Source organism: Coenobita brevimanus, chromosome 33 (assembly GCF_032717465.1).
Source record: "Coenobita brevimanus isolate Jiangsu-jjx chromosome 33, ASM3271746v2, whole genome shotgun sequence".
NCBI lineage: Eukaryota > Metazoa > Arthropoda > Malacostraca > Decapoda > Coenobitidae > Coenobita > Coenobita brevimanus.
In genome coordinates, this window is record NC_136986.1 from 38,797,840 (window position 1) to 38,811,258 (window position 13,419).

Below are 13,419 nucleotides of genomic sequence, written 5' to 3' on the forward strand. Positions count from 1 at the left end.
ACATCAGTAGTAGTTCATGTACCATTCATAACTGAAGACCTATTCACAGTATACCAAATACACCCCTTCCCCTATAAAAATAACAACACTTTGGTCATCAACATCAACACAGACACTGAACTCATCATGGTCTCCAAGAGACGGAACACTGTCACTTTCGCAAGTGAATCAACGATTGAACGAAAGTGCCACACATCCTTACATGCTGTTCATCTTTGTCCTGCGTACATTTTCACGTTTCAGCCTACTGATACAGTCCCTTGTGAAATGGCTATCATCAGAAATGACAATATTCATAATCATTGCAACTTCACTTTTGCTCCAGATAAACTTGTACACCATCAATGCATCGGACACTCAGTTTTTTTATTTCACTCATAACACATCAGTTTACATAGTCTGTCCAGATATACCACCATCTCATACTTCAGCCTCAGGATTATACATAGCACCAGACTACTGTGCGGTATTTACACCAGCCATGTCTACTTTATCCACCATCAATCACTACGCCATCCTCAATCATACACACAAACACGTTTAAAATGTAATAATACTGAGTCATTGCAATTTACTATGAATGTTATATGTATACAGTATTATAATCAATATTATGTACTAATTGATTAGCATATGTCAATGATGATTGCTGTCGGAGGACCTTCAGCGGCGTGGCAGAGCAATGTTATGAGTCCATATTATAATTACAAATCATAATAGATAGATAGATAAATAGATAGATAGACAGCTCCATGCAAGCCTGGGAAAGGGAAATGATCTTGCAAGTTAACTGAGGGAATGTTGATGACACACAGGAAGTAGCAAAGTCAGGGGATGTTGTAGGTAGTGTGTCAGCGAGATAGCAGGGGAACAAAGCCTAGTGACATACACACATACTCACACACAGGTTTCTGGAACTTTCCAACCACATTGTAACACACGTGACACGACCCCTGTTTTACCAGAATTTAGGAAGCAGAGAGGCAGAAGGAGGCTAGCATTAGAACCGACAGGTAGTGGAGAGAGTGAACAAGAAAGAGGGGCTCAACTAGACTTACTTATTATATTGTGTCTGTAAGACATACCCTGCTCAACTTAGATTTCTCTGAAGATAATAAATTAAGATCACCTCACTGTATTCATCTTTAATTCCTACTACAAGAAATCGAGAGTGACAACTAAATCACAAAACTTCTCTACAAGTAACTAAAAAGTCTTTTATGACAACACTACCCACAAATAGATTTATAACTGAATGTAGTAGCAATTGAATTATGAATCAATCAGGTGAACCTTTTTTGGATAGTAGATAAGGTACAGAATTTTGAAAATTATTGTGATCATGTAACGGAAAATCGAGTTTAACTCATCAACCGGTTTTTTTTTCTCTCTTTCTTTTATTAATGGGGGTAGGGGGGTTTCAAGAATACTCCCCCAGTATCCCTGCTTGTCGTACGAGGCGACTAAAAGGGTTGGTGGTGGGTTAGTGCCCCACCCCGTAAAAAGAACTAACTAAAAAAGCAAATAAAGCACCTCGGACCCGGACGGACCATACGTTGACGACTAAGGGACGGACAAAGGACATTCTGAGAGTAGGAACGTGGAATGTGAGAGGAGTGAATGATGAAGTGAAAGAGAGAGAGATTGTCCAGGTGCTTGAGGATGCAAAAGTGGATATATGTGGATTGACTGAAACTAAATGGAAAGGTGAAAGGATGAGAGAATGGGAATACGGTGTAGGTATATGTGCGGGAGTCAGTGAGAATGAGAGGGCAAGAGAGGGAGTATGTCTGATGATAAGCAAGAAGTGGAAGGAGAATATAAGAGAGTATGGAACAGTGGGTGCAAGGATTGTATGGGTGAGGATGAAAGTAGGTATACAAGCATGGGCGATTGTATGTGTGTATGCTCCAACAGAGGATCGAGTGGCAAGAGTGAAAGATGAGTTTTGGGCGAGAGTAGAAGCATGTATGGACAAGTTTGAGAGGAGCGAGAGAGTGCTGTTGATTGGAGACATGAATGGCAAAGTCGGGAATGTACGAGTGGATGGAGTGGTTGGTCAGTGGGGTGTGCCAGCAGAAGTAGATGGGAATGGTAGTGCTTTGGTGGACATCTGTGCTGGTAAGGGGTTGGCAATAGCCAACACCTACTTTCGTCATAAGATGATCCACCGGTATACATGGAGAGTAATGAGGAGGATGGATGGTGAACTTGTTGAACGAAAGGCAATGATAGACTACGTGTGTGTGGATGAGCGAATGAGAAGACAAGTGTTGGATGCAAGGGTGTGGAGAGGGTGGGGGAATGGAGTCTCGGACCATCACTTAGTGATGGCCAAGGTAGAGCTGCAAAGAAAGTGGTCGAGGAGGCGAAGGGGAAGACAGGAGGAAACAGCTCCTGTGAGAAGAGTGGAGAAATTGCAAGATAGTGAGAAGAGGACAGAGTATAAGAGCATAGTGGAAGAAAGACTGGGAAGGTATGAGCTAGAGCAGATGGAAGGGGTGGAAGACGTATGTAAGATATTCATGGAAGAGATAAGCGCAGCGTGTGAGGTGGTTTGTGGAGTGAGGAGGAGATGCAAGGGTGTGCAAGGGACAGCATGGTGGAATGATGAGGTGAAACGAGCTGTGGAACAAAAGAAGAAGGCATATGGTGAATGGTTGGCGAGTAGAGGTAGGGGAGAAGATGAGAGAGAGAAGAGAGGGGTATATGTGAGCAGAAGGGAGGTTAAGAGACTGGTGAAGGAGAGTAAGAAGAAAGTGGATGAAGAGTTGGGGAGGAATCTGAGTGTGAAATGGAGGGAGAGTAAGAAATTGTTTTGGAAGGAGGTAAAGAAAGTAAGGCAGTGTGAGAGGGGAAATAGTAGGGGAGTGAAAGATGGGAATAATAGATTGTTGGTGGAGAAGAGAGAGAAATTGAGGAGATGGAAGGAGCACTTTGAGGATTTGTTGAATGTAGAGAGTGAGAGCAGTGTGAGTATAAGTGGTTGGGGAATGGCTGGGAGAAGAAGAGATGAGAGGAGGGAGGAAGAGATCAGTAGGTCGGAAGTAGTGGAAGCGATGAAGAAGATTAAGCTGGGAAAGGCCCCAGGAATTGATGGAGTGTGTGGTGAAATGCTTAGGTATGGGGGTGAGATTGTTGTGGAGTGGATATGGAAGTTGTGTAGATTGGCTTGGGAAGAGGGAAGGGTTCCAGAGGACTGGAAATCAGGTATAATTGTTCCTCTGTACAAAGGAAAAGGGGAGAGAGAAGTATGTGGTAACCATAGGGGTATTTGCCTTCTTAGTGTGACTGGTAAAATATATGGTAGAATACTCATTGATAGGGTTAGGCATATGACAGAGGAGCTAGTTGGAGAAGAACAAGGGGGATTTAGGAAGGGAAAAGGGTGTGTAGATCAGATATTTGTTCTAAGATGTTTAGTGGAGAAGTATCTAGAGAAGGGAAGGAAAGTGTACGCTGCCTTCATGGACTTGGAGAAAGCTTATGACAGAATAGATAGGAAAGGTATGTGGAAGGTATTAAGAATATATGGAGTGGAGGGGAAATTGTTGAGTGCTGTGAAGAGTATGTACGAGGGAGCTAGGGCTACGGTGCGAGTGGATGGTGAGCTGAGTGAGTTCTTTGATCTCAATGTGGGACTGAAACAGGGGTGTGTAATGTCTCCATGGCTGTTTAATATATATATGGATGGGGTCGTAAAGGAGGTACAAGGTAGGGCAGTGGATGTGGGGATGGCCCTAATGAATGAGGGTGAGATTTGGAAGCTTCCGGTGTTGCTGTTTGCTGATGATATAGTATTGTTGAGTGAAGATGAATGGGAGTTGCAAGGTTTGGTGAATGAATTTGGGACAGTGTGTAGGAGGAGGAAGCTGAAGGTTAATGTAAACAAAAGTAAAGTTATGGTGTTTGAGAGGAATGAAGTCACAGAGTGTGCAGTGAGGTTGGATGGTGAGGATATGGAGAATGTGAGTGCATTCAAGTACTTGGGTAGTGTGATGAGTAAGGATGGAACTTTGGGGGATGAAGTACGTGAAAGGGTACAGCAGGGAAGGAAGGTTGTTGGCACACTGAAAGCAGTGATGAGAAATAGGGAGGTGAGTATGGAAGTTAAGAAGTCTCTGCATGATGGTATTGTGATCCCTACCCTGACGTATGGAAGCGAGGCGTGGACCTTGCAAGAGGGGAACAAGTCAAGAGTGAGAGCAGTGGAAATGAGTTACTTGAGAGGAGCATGTGGAGTGACATGGAGGGACAGGTTGACGAATGAAGAAGTGAAGGAACGTTGTGGGGTAGATGTGGATGTGGTTGAAAAGATTAGGAGAAATACACTGAGGTGGTTTGGACATGTGGAGAGGATGGAGAGTGAAAGACTGACTAAGAGGGTGTATGTGGGTGAGGTGGAGGGAGGGAGAGGGAGGGGTAGACCGAGGATGAGGTGGAGGGATGGAGTTGAGAGGTATATGAAGGAGGGGGGGTGAGTTGGGGGGAGGGGAGTCAAATGGTGGGTGACAGAGTGACTTGGAGGCGTTTTGTCTGCGGCCACCCTTTGCGGGATTAGGGCGTCGGGCTATAGATAGATAGATAGATAGAAGGATATGTAATTTTGAGTTGTTCCTCGAGGCTAAGCAAGCCCGAGTGATTATGAAATATTAGTGAATTGTGTGATGAGTTTAGACTGGCCCGACGTAATAGTACATGAGTGAATATTTTTTGTTCGAGGCTATCCCAACCCGAAAAGACAGTCCATGTCATTGAATGTCCCAGTCTTGAGGCTATTGACGAGCCCAAGAATAACTGATAATCGAGAATGAACTGTGATGAACTCAGGAGTCATTGTTAAATATTCAAATTGTTTCGCCTGGTAACAGTACTGTATTACTATCGCCCAAACTAGTACTTAATTTACAACTCTTTTCATATCATTAAAGGTCATGTAATTCAAAAAAATTGTCTGTTGTTTAACAAGTATAGATTTACTAGAGTAATGTATATGCAATTTTGATATCCAACTAAGGGAATTTTGTCCTCTCATACATAACTCACTCCCCTTCAAGTTCAAGATTCCTCCGCTTTGGGAATGACTAACACTTATTCTCGACTCGGCCAAAAATACATACGCTACCAAAAATATCCTTTATGCAATTAACCTTTATCATTCAAAGTCGAAGTTACTCCCCCCCCCTTTGTTTTTTTTTTCTTTAGTGAATACTTTATCAGTCATTGAGGGGAGACTAAGTTGAGTACCCTTTGTATTATCAACAAGTAAGTTCAACAGAACAAACCTGATAAATAATGATGGGATAAAATTTCTCATCGTTACACTGATCCCCCCCGTGGGCAGCCACCTTGTCATGGTGGGGGGGCTTGTGTGCCCCTGTGATCCCACAAGCCTGCCCGTGGATGTAACGACATCCGGCAGGGTCTCCCACACGGGTGGGGTTGTGGTTGAGGGGTCTTACTAAGCGCTGCCCGAAACGTAGGTTACCTGTAAGGGTCATCTGTGCTGCCCTCCAGAGGGATCGCCTCGGTGCTGTCCTGAGTTGGTTGGTTGGGTGTCTGGGCTGGGGGGTGTTGGGGGTCTCTGCACTGGTGGGAGCGAACTTTCGCATCACGGGGTGTCCTTCTGGGGACACCCTCTGGGGACGAGGTACCCCACTCCCATCAGACCGCGCTCGGTCCCCTCACTCCCTGGTAGGCGGTTTCCCTTGGCTTCTGGTGCCAATCCATTTTCACCAATATATATATGGATATATTAAACAATTCTTTATCCACTCGTGTGGTCGGTGACCAGCCACACGAGTCGGCATCAAGTGGTCACTCTCTGGCCGACGACCCTGTACCCTCCGGGTCGTCTGCCAAAACTGCAAATTTGGATGTTCCTGCATCGAGTTATTACCTGGTGTCTTTGTGAAACACTCCTACACAAAGTATATAGTCCTCAAAACGAATGATGGTACTTCCTTCCGGAACATGAACTGTTTTAAGATTCACAGTGGTCTGGTTACAGCATGTGGATTTGCCCCCAAGGTCTCTTTGCAGGGTGATGGTTCTCTGTTGCTAGAAGCCAAGAATGGAGAGGAGAGTTCACGCATCCAGTCCCTAACTATGGTTGCTGATTATCCTGTATCTGCCTCACTTCACTTCGTCCTAAACCAGTCCCGAGGGGTTGTGTATTCTCGTGACTTGATCTCGTATTCTGATTCTTCGCTCTTAGAGGGGCTGGCTCCTCAGGGTGTTGTAGGAGTACAGAGAATTATGAAGAAGGTTGATGGGGTTTTAACCCCCATGCCCACTCTTATCTTGACATTTGACCGTCTTACCTTGCCGGAGGTTATCACTGCTGCGTGGTGGAAGCTAAAGGTTAAACCTTATGTTCCCCGACCTAGAAGATGCTATTATTGTCAAAGATGTGGTCACGTCCGCCGTTCTTGCAGGCGGGAAGCGTCTGGCCTTCCTGAGGTCTGTGGAAATTGTGGTGGAATTTCTCATGGTATAGATGATTGTTCTCAACCCTCTAAATGTTTGAACTGTGGAGGAGCACATGCAGCCTCCTCAAGGGATTGCAAAGTATACAAATATGAATACGAGATCATTTCTCTCTGAACGAAGGAGAAAATTTCCTTTTCTGAAGCAAAGGCCAGGGTAAGGGAGCGGTTCACTCGCCCTGGGGTTACCTTTGCTGCTGCGTTGTCTCGCCATAAAGCTACCCGGCAGGTGCCCCTGCCATCACACAATGCCCCATCAAATTCTCGGGGTTCTACTTCCCGGCCTTCTCGCCAGGGGGGTTCCACTGAGGGAGTGCAGCCTGGAAGCAGCTGTGCTTCCTCCAGGGAGGTGCCTCCTGTCGCTGGGGGTGTCCCCTCTGTGGTGGTTCTTCCAGCATCTGGGAGTGCCTCCCCCATCCCAGTTCCTCCGATTCTTCATGTGACAAACACCCGTGTCGATGCTACACTTTGCTTTGACAAATCCAAAACTCCCGATGTCCTTCCTGTGCATCTCTGTCCTGACATATCCAAAAAAAACAGCGTCTCTCATACTTCTGTACCAGCTGCTACTTCCGAACTGACTGCTGCTCCTGTACCATCTGCCTGCTCTGCTACTGTTGCTCACTCTTCTTTACAATGTGGCACTATAGTTTCTAATGCTTTAAGTTCTGGTGCAGAGATGGAGGTTGCATCTGCCAACCTCAAACGAATGAGGAGTGAGGAGTTTTTGGGTGACTCCCCTCCTTCTAAGGTTCAAACTTCTGTACCACATGAGGATTCTGAGGGGGCTCTTTGCTCGACAACCCAGCCAGTGGTGGCGTCTAAGTCTGTGGGTGTTCATGATGGCCCTTCTAGGATTCCCGTTCCTGCCTCTTCCTCAGGTGTGGTGGGGCCTGGGTCTTTAGATACCCATAGAGCTCAGTCGATTGCTCCCTCTGATCCGTCACCCAGTGGCCAACCTTTCAATGATTTGGTTAAGGGGGGTTCGGTTGGCCCCGAGGTGCCAGCTGAACCCTCACATAGGTGTGCGGACGGGGCACGTGGGTCTTCCAAGAAGGTCTCTGTGCTTCGGACTCATTCTGGCAATGGGCGGGACATGTCTCGGGGTAAGGGTACTTCCACCCATGGAAACTCTAAATCTTCATTGCCTTCTCGGTTGGTGAGGCAGAGCTCCACGCCTAGGAAGAAAGGCTTTCACTCCCTTCCCAACGAGGTTGCTACATAGCTTTCTAAGTTCATAATATTTAATACTAATCACTATGGCTCAATCGGTACCAATCTGTCTTCAGTGGAACTGTAGAGGTGCCATGGCAAATTGGGAGGAATTGCAGTTATTACTCTCTGCTCTGAACCCACTATGTGTGTGTCTTCAGGAGACAATGGTGGGGGACAGACAGTTCCCTCCCATTAGGGGGTATAAAGCCTTCCATGCATCTCCTCCTGGTGGTCACAGCGGTGGATGTGCAATTTTGTGCCGTTCTGATGTCACATTTATTTCCTTTGAGATTCAGTCGCCCTTTCAAGTTCTAGCCGTACAGATGCACATTGGGAGGTGCTATACCATCTGTTGTCTGTACCTTCCACCTTCCGTTCCTGTTATATGTGCTGATCTAGAAACCCTTATCAGCCAACTTCCACCCCCTTTCCTACTCCTTGGTGACCTTAATGGCCGCCATCCTTTGTGGGGTGACTCACTTTCAAATCCCCGGGGTGATCTTCTTGCCTCTTTGGTTGGGGATTTAGATTTGGTTGTCCTAAATGATGGAAGGCCGACCCATTTTCATGTTCAGACTGACACGTATTCTGTCATTGACCCTACCATCTCCTCCTCTAACTGTGCCCTTGATTTTTCTTGGGAGGTTTTGGATGATCTACATGGTAGTGACCATTATCCTGTAGTGGTCCAGCCTACTCGCTCTGTTCCTGTGGCCCGTCTGCCACGCTGGTGTCTGGACAGGGCTGATTGGTCTCTCTTTGAGGAACTATGTGTATTTGCCAACAGGGTTACTGATTTTTCAACTATCGATGATGCCGAATGTTATTTTACTAAGACCATTTTCTCAGCAGGGGTTCATTCTATTCCACGGACTTCTGGTGTTTTAACCGGAGACCTGTGCCATGGTGGAATGATGACTGCTCCATAGCAAAGGGAACTTACAAAGCAGCTGCTCGTCGGTATTTTGCCAATCGTAATGTTGATTTTCTAAAAATACAGTTTCGCAAAGCACGTGCTCGCTATAGATGGGTCATGAAGAATGCTCGCCGTAACTCGTGGAGGTCGTATGTTTCTACAATTACATCTTCAACTTCAATGTCTGTGGTGTGGAAAAAGGTGTGCAAGATTTCTGGTAGGTTCTCTCCCCCCTCCCCTCCGGTGTTGCGCCTTCACGGAGAACTTGTGTCTGCACCAGATGCAGTACCCTCTGCTTTTGGAGATCAGTTTTACGCTGTCTCCAAAAAGGATCCTTCTCAGCCATTTGCCACCTTTCCTAGGAATCAGGAGAGGCTGGGTCTTGACTTTCGTTCTCGTGGCGGAGAACTGTATAATTTAGATTTCAGCCTCTGTGAGCTGCGTGCTGCCCTTTCAGAGTGTCGTGACACTGCTCCTGGGCCTGACGATATTCCATACGCTATGCTGCGTCATCTTCCGACTGATTCACTTCAGTTTTTATTGGACCTTTTTAACAGGGTTTGGAGTGAGGGCTCTTTTCCGAGGAGTTGGAAGTTGGGTATTGTCCTCCCCTTTCCCAAGCCTGGTAAAGACCATTCCCAAGTCTCCAGCTATCGCCCTATCACTTTAATATCATGTGTGTGCAAGCTGTTCGAAAAGATGGTCAATGTCAGGCTTATGTGGTTTCTGGAGAAGGGTTGCTTTCTCTCTCCGTCGCAGAGTGGTTTCCGTATTTTACGGTGCACTTCAGACAACCTTATCAGGCTTGAGGCGTCAATCTGTGAAGCTTTTGCCTCCAAGCAACATCTTGTGGCTGTGTTTTTTGACCTAGAGAAGGCTTATGACACTGCACGGTGCCATGGCATCCTCCAACAACTTCATGCCTTTGGTTTACGTGGTCGCCTGCCTGTGTTGCTTGGAGACTTCTTGACTGATCGTGTATTTCGGGTCCGTGTGGGTTCTACCCTCTCTGTGCCACTGTGCCAGGAGGAAGGTGTCCCGCAAGGGAGTGTCTTAAGTGTTTCCCTGTTTGCAGTGGCCATTAATGGTATCATTGACACTGTGCCTGATGGGGTATCCTCATCCCTTTATGTGGATGACTTAGCTATATGGTTTTCTGGCTCCCACATGTCTGCTATTGAGTGGCGGATGCAACTTGCCTTGGACAAGATTTCTGCATGGGCCACTTCCAAGAGTTTTCGGTTTTCCCCTTCAAAGACTGTGGCTATGCACTTCTGTAGGATGAGAGGGGTACACCCGGACCCTGATCTCCAGCTTTGTGGCAGGAGACTCCGTTGTGTGACAGAGACGAAATTCTTGGGCCTGACTTTTGATTGTCGTTTGACATGGGTCTCACACTTGGCAAATCTTAAAACGTCATGTATGAAGGCTCTCAATCTATTGAGGGTTCTGTCCCATACCTCTTGGGGTGCTGATCGAAGGACACTCTTGCATTTGTTTCAGGTATTTGTAACCTCTAAGCTGTCATATGGCTGTGAGGTATATTCCTCTGCCACAGAATCAAGACTAAAAACTCTAGATGCTGTCTATCATACTGGTCTTCGCCTTGCAACTGGGGCTTTTCGGTCCTCTCCAATTCCCAGCTTATTGGTGGAAGCTGGTGTGCCTCCCTTGGATCTACTGCGTCAGTCTGTTGCAGTGCGGTGCTGGCTCCGGATTCGTCGCCTTCCAGACTCACTTGTCTGTGAGGGTGTGACGAAACAGTCTTGTCTTTTGTGTTATAGTAGACACCCTCGCATGCCTCATCCATTTGGCTATATGGTTCAGGATATAATGGAGGGGTTTGGTTTGTCGGCAGTACTTGTCAGTCCTGTTCGGATCCCGAGGGTTGCACCTTGGAGATTGCCCAAGGTAACTTTCTGCAGGCCTATTGCAGGTTCAAAGGATTTTGTCGCTCCTCAGTGTCTTTTAAGATTAATTTTAGAACATTCTTCTAGTCATGGTGGTTCTGTGCCTGTGTATACTGATGGCTCTAAATCCGCATCAGGTGTTGGTTTTGGAGTGGTATTTCCCAATTTTAGCCGTGGAGGTAGTCTTCCTTTGGTTGCCTCAGTTTTTACTGCGGAGTTGTCAGCCATCATTTTAGCCTTGAAGTTGGTGTTTGTTCATCCTGACAATTATTTTACTATTTTTAGCGACTCTCAAGGGGCGCTTTTGGCCCTGGACTCTTTTAACTCTTCCCATCCCTTAGTTTTAGCTATTTTGGAGTGGCTGTTCCTCATTCGTCGTAGGGGGAAGAGAGTGGATTTTTGCTGGGTTCCCGCCCATGTTGGTGTGGTGAGCAATGAGACTGCGGATGCATTGGCCAAGGCTGCGGCTACTTGACAGCCCCCAACAGAATATCCGCTTCCTGCATCTGATCTAACACCTTACTTGCAGGACAGAATGCATGTGTGTTGGCAGAGACGCTGGGATCGTGTTGCTCATAATAAGTTGAAAGAGGTCTTCCAGAGAGTGGTTGTGCCAAGGGTTCTCCCTTCCATGCCTCGGTGATTGGAGGTAGCTCTTTGCTAGGCTTCGCATTGGGCACTCTCAGCTTACACATGGGTTCCTGATGAGTGGCGAGACTCAACCGTACTGTGATGATTGCTTTGTTCCCCTTACTGTCCGTCACTTGCTGGTCGAGTGTCCAAGTTTGGGGGACCTGCGCCGGAGATTCCTCCATGGGCATACAGGGGTAGATGGTGCCTACTGTCTCTCCTCGATGCTTGGGGGAGTCCATAGCGTTTTTACTAATGTTTTTGGTTTTCTTCAGGAGGCGGGCCTTCTTCCGCTTTTATAAGAAATTGTTTTCTCTTTTAACTATTCTTTTATTATTTTCAGTGTATTATTTCTAGAAAAAGTTATTAACTATGCACAATTTATTTGCCATGTGTTTTAGCTTGTTGTCCGGCGGCATATGACCTTAGCAGTTGCGCCGCCAGTTTCTACTACAATCAATCAATCCTCATATTCGTTCTGTTAAGGCGGCTTGTCTTAAATCTTTGAGTCCTTTTAGGGTTTTAGCTCATACCTCTTGGGGTGCTGACCGTCAGACCCTCCTCCTCTTGCATAGGTCTCTTATTCTTCCTAAACTTGAATATGGGTGTGAGGTCTACTCCTCTGCAACAGATGCCCGTCTCCGGTTGTTAAATTCTGTGCATCATGCTGGTGTGTGTCTGGCAACCGGGGCATTCAGATCATCCCCGATTCCAAGTTTGTTGGTGTGCTGGTGTACTCCCCTTGGATTTGCAACACCAGCTGCTAATGATGAGGTGTTGGTATCGTCTTCATAGCATTCCAGACTCAATTTCTTGTGCCATCATCTCCCAGGATTCCCGATCTTCTGTTTTTGACACCCGTCCTAATCTCCCAAAGCCATTTGGTTACAGGGTCCGGCCTGTTATGTTAGCCGTCTCTGTCCCAAGACTGGCAATTTGTCCACATCGGATCCCAAGGGTGGGTTCTTGGCTGCTCCCTCGCGTGACATTCTGTAGGTCAATTGTTGAAAAAAAGGGCTCACTTCTCTCTCAGGTGTCCCTCTCCCTCTTTTTAGAACATGCCTCCATTCATGAGGGTTCTGTCCCCGTCTATACTGACGGGTCTAAGACTGATACTGGAGTAGGATTTGGTGTTGTCTTCCCTTACTTTAGTAGGGGCGGTAGCATTCCTGGCATTACTTCAGTGTATACAGCAGAACTGACTGCAATTTTATATGCTCTTAAAATCATCTTTACTCTCCCCGAATCCTTTTTTGTGATTTTTAGTGACTCGCATAGTGCTTTGTCTGCACTAGAGTCTGTTAATGCATCCCATCCATTGGTTTTATCAATTTTAGAGTGGCTTTTTCTTCTTGGCCTCGTGGCCGCCATGTAGACTTCTGTTGGGTACCCGCACATGTAGGTGTGGTGGGCAATGAAAGGGCAGATACTTTAGCTAAAGCTGCGTCTTCTCAACAGCCCCCAACCGACTACCCACTTCCTGTTTCTGATGTAACACCTTACTTGCAGTACGCAATTCGTACGTGTTGGCAGAGACACTGGGATGGTGTTTCACAATAAACTAAAAGAAATCTTTCAGAGAGTGGTTGTGCCAAGGGTTCTTCCCTCTATGTCTCGGCGACTGGGGGTGGCTCTTGCTAGGCTTCGCATTGGGCATTCTCGGCTTACACATGGGTTCCTCATGTGTGGTGAAACTCAACCGTACTGTGATGACTGCCTTGTTCCCCTTACTGTCCGTCACTTGCTGGTGGGGTGTCCAAGTCTGGGGGACCTACGTCAGAGATTCCTCCATAGGCATAAGGGGGCAGATGGTGCTTACTGTTTGTCCTCGATGCTTGGTGAAGCCGCTAGTGATTTTAGTGATGTTTTTAGTTTTCTTCAGGAGGCAGGCCTCCTTCCACTTTTATAAGTAATTGATTTTTTTTTTTAACTATTCTTTTATTATTTTCAGTGTTTTATTCATACTAACAGATATTAACTTTATTATGAATATGCATCTTTTATTTTGCTGTGTTTTACTTTGTCGTCCGGCGGCATATGACCCTGGCAGTTGCGCCGCCAAATTTTAATTATATGCAATCAATCAATCATTCCAGGGGCTAGATGATGAGTGAACGGAAGCGTGGCCCATTGGATTGGGCAAATTTGTGCTGTCTGGACATTGCTACTCCTCACCCTGCCCTAGGGTGGGAAAGGAGGTCCGGTTGATGATGATGATGATGATGATGATGAACAAACAGTATGATAAATTTATATGTAT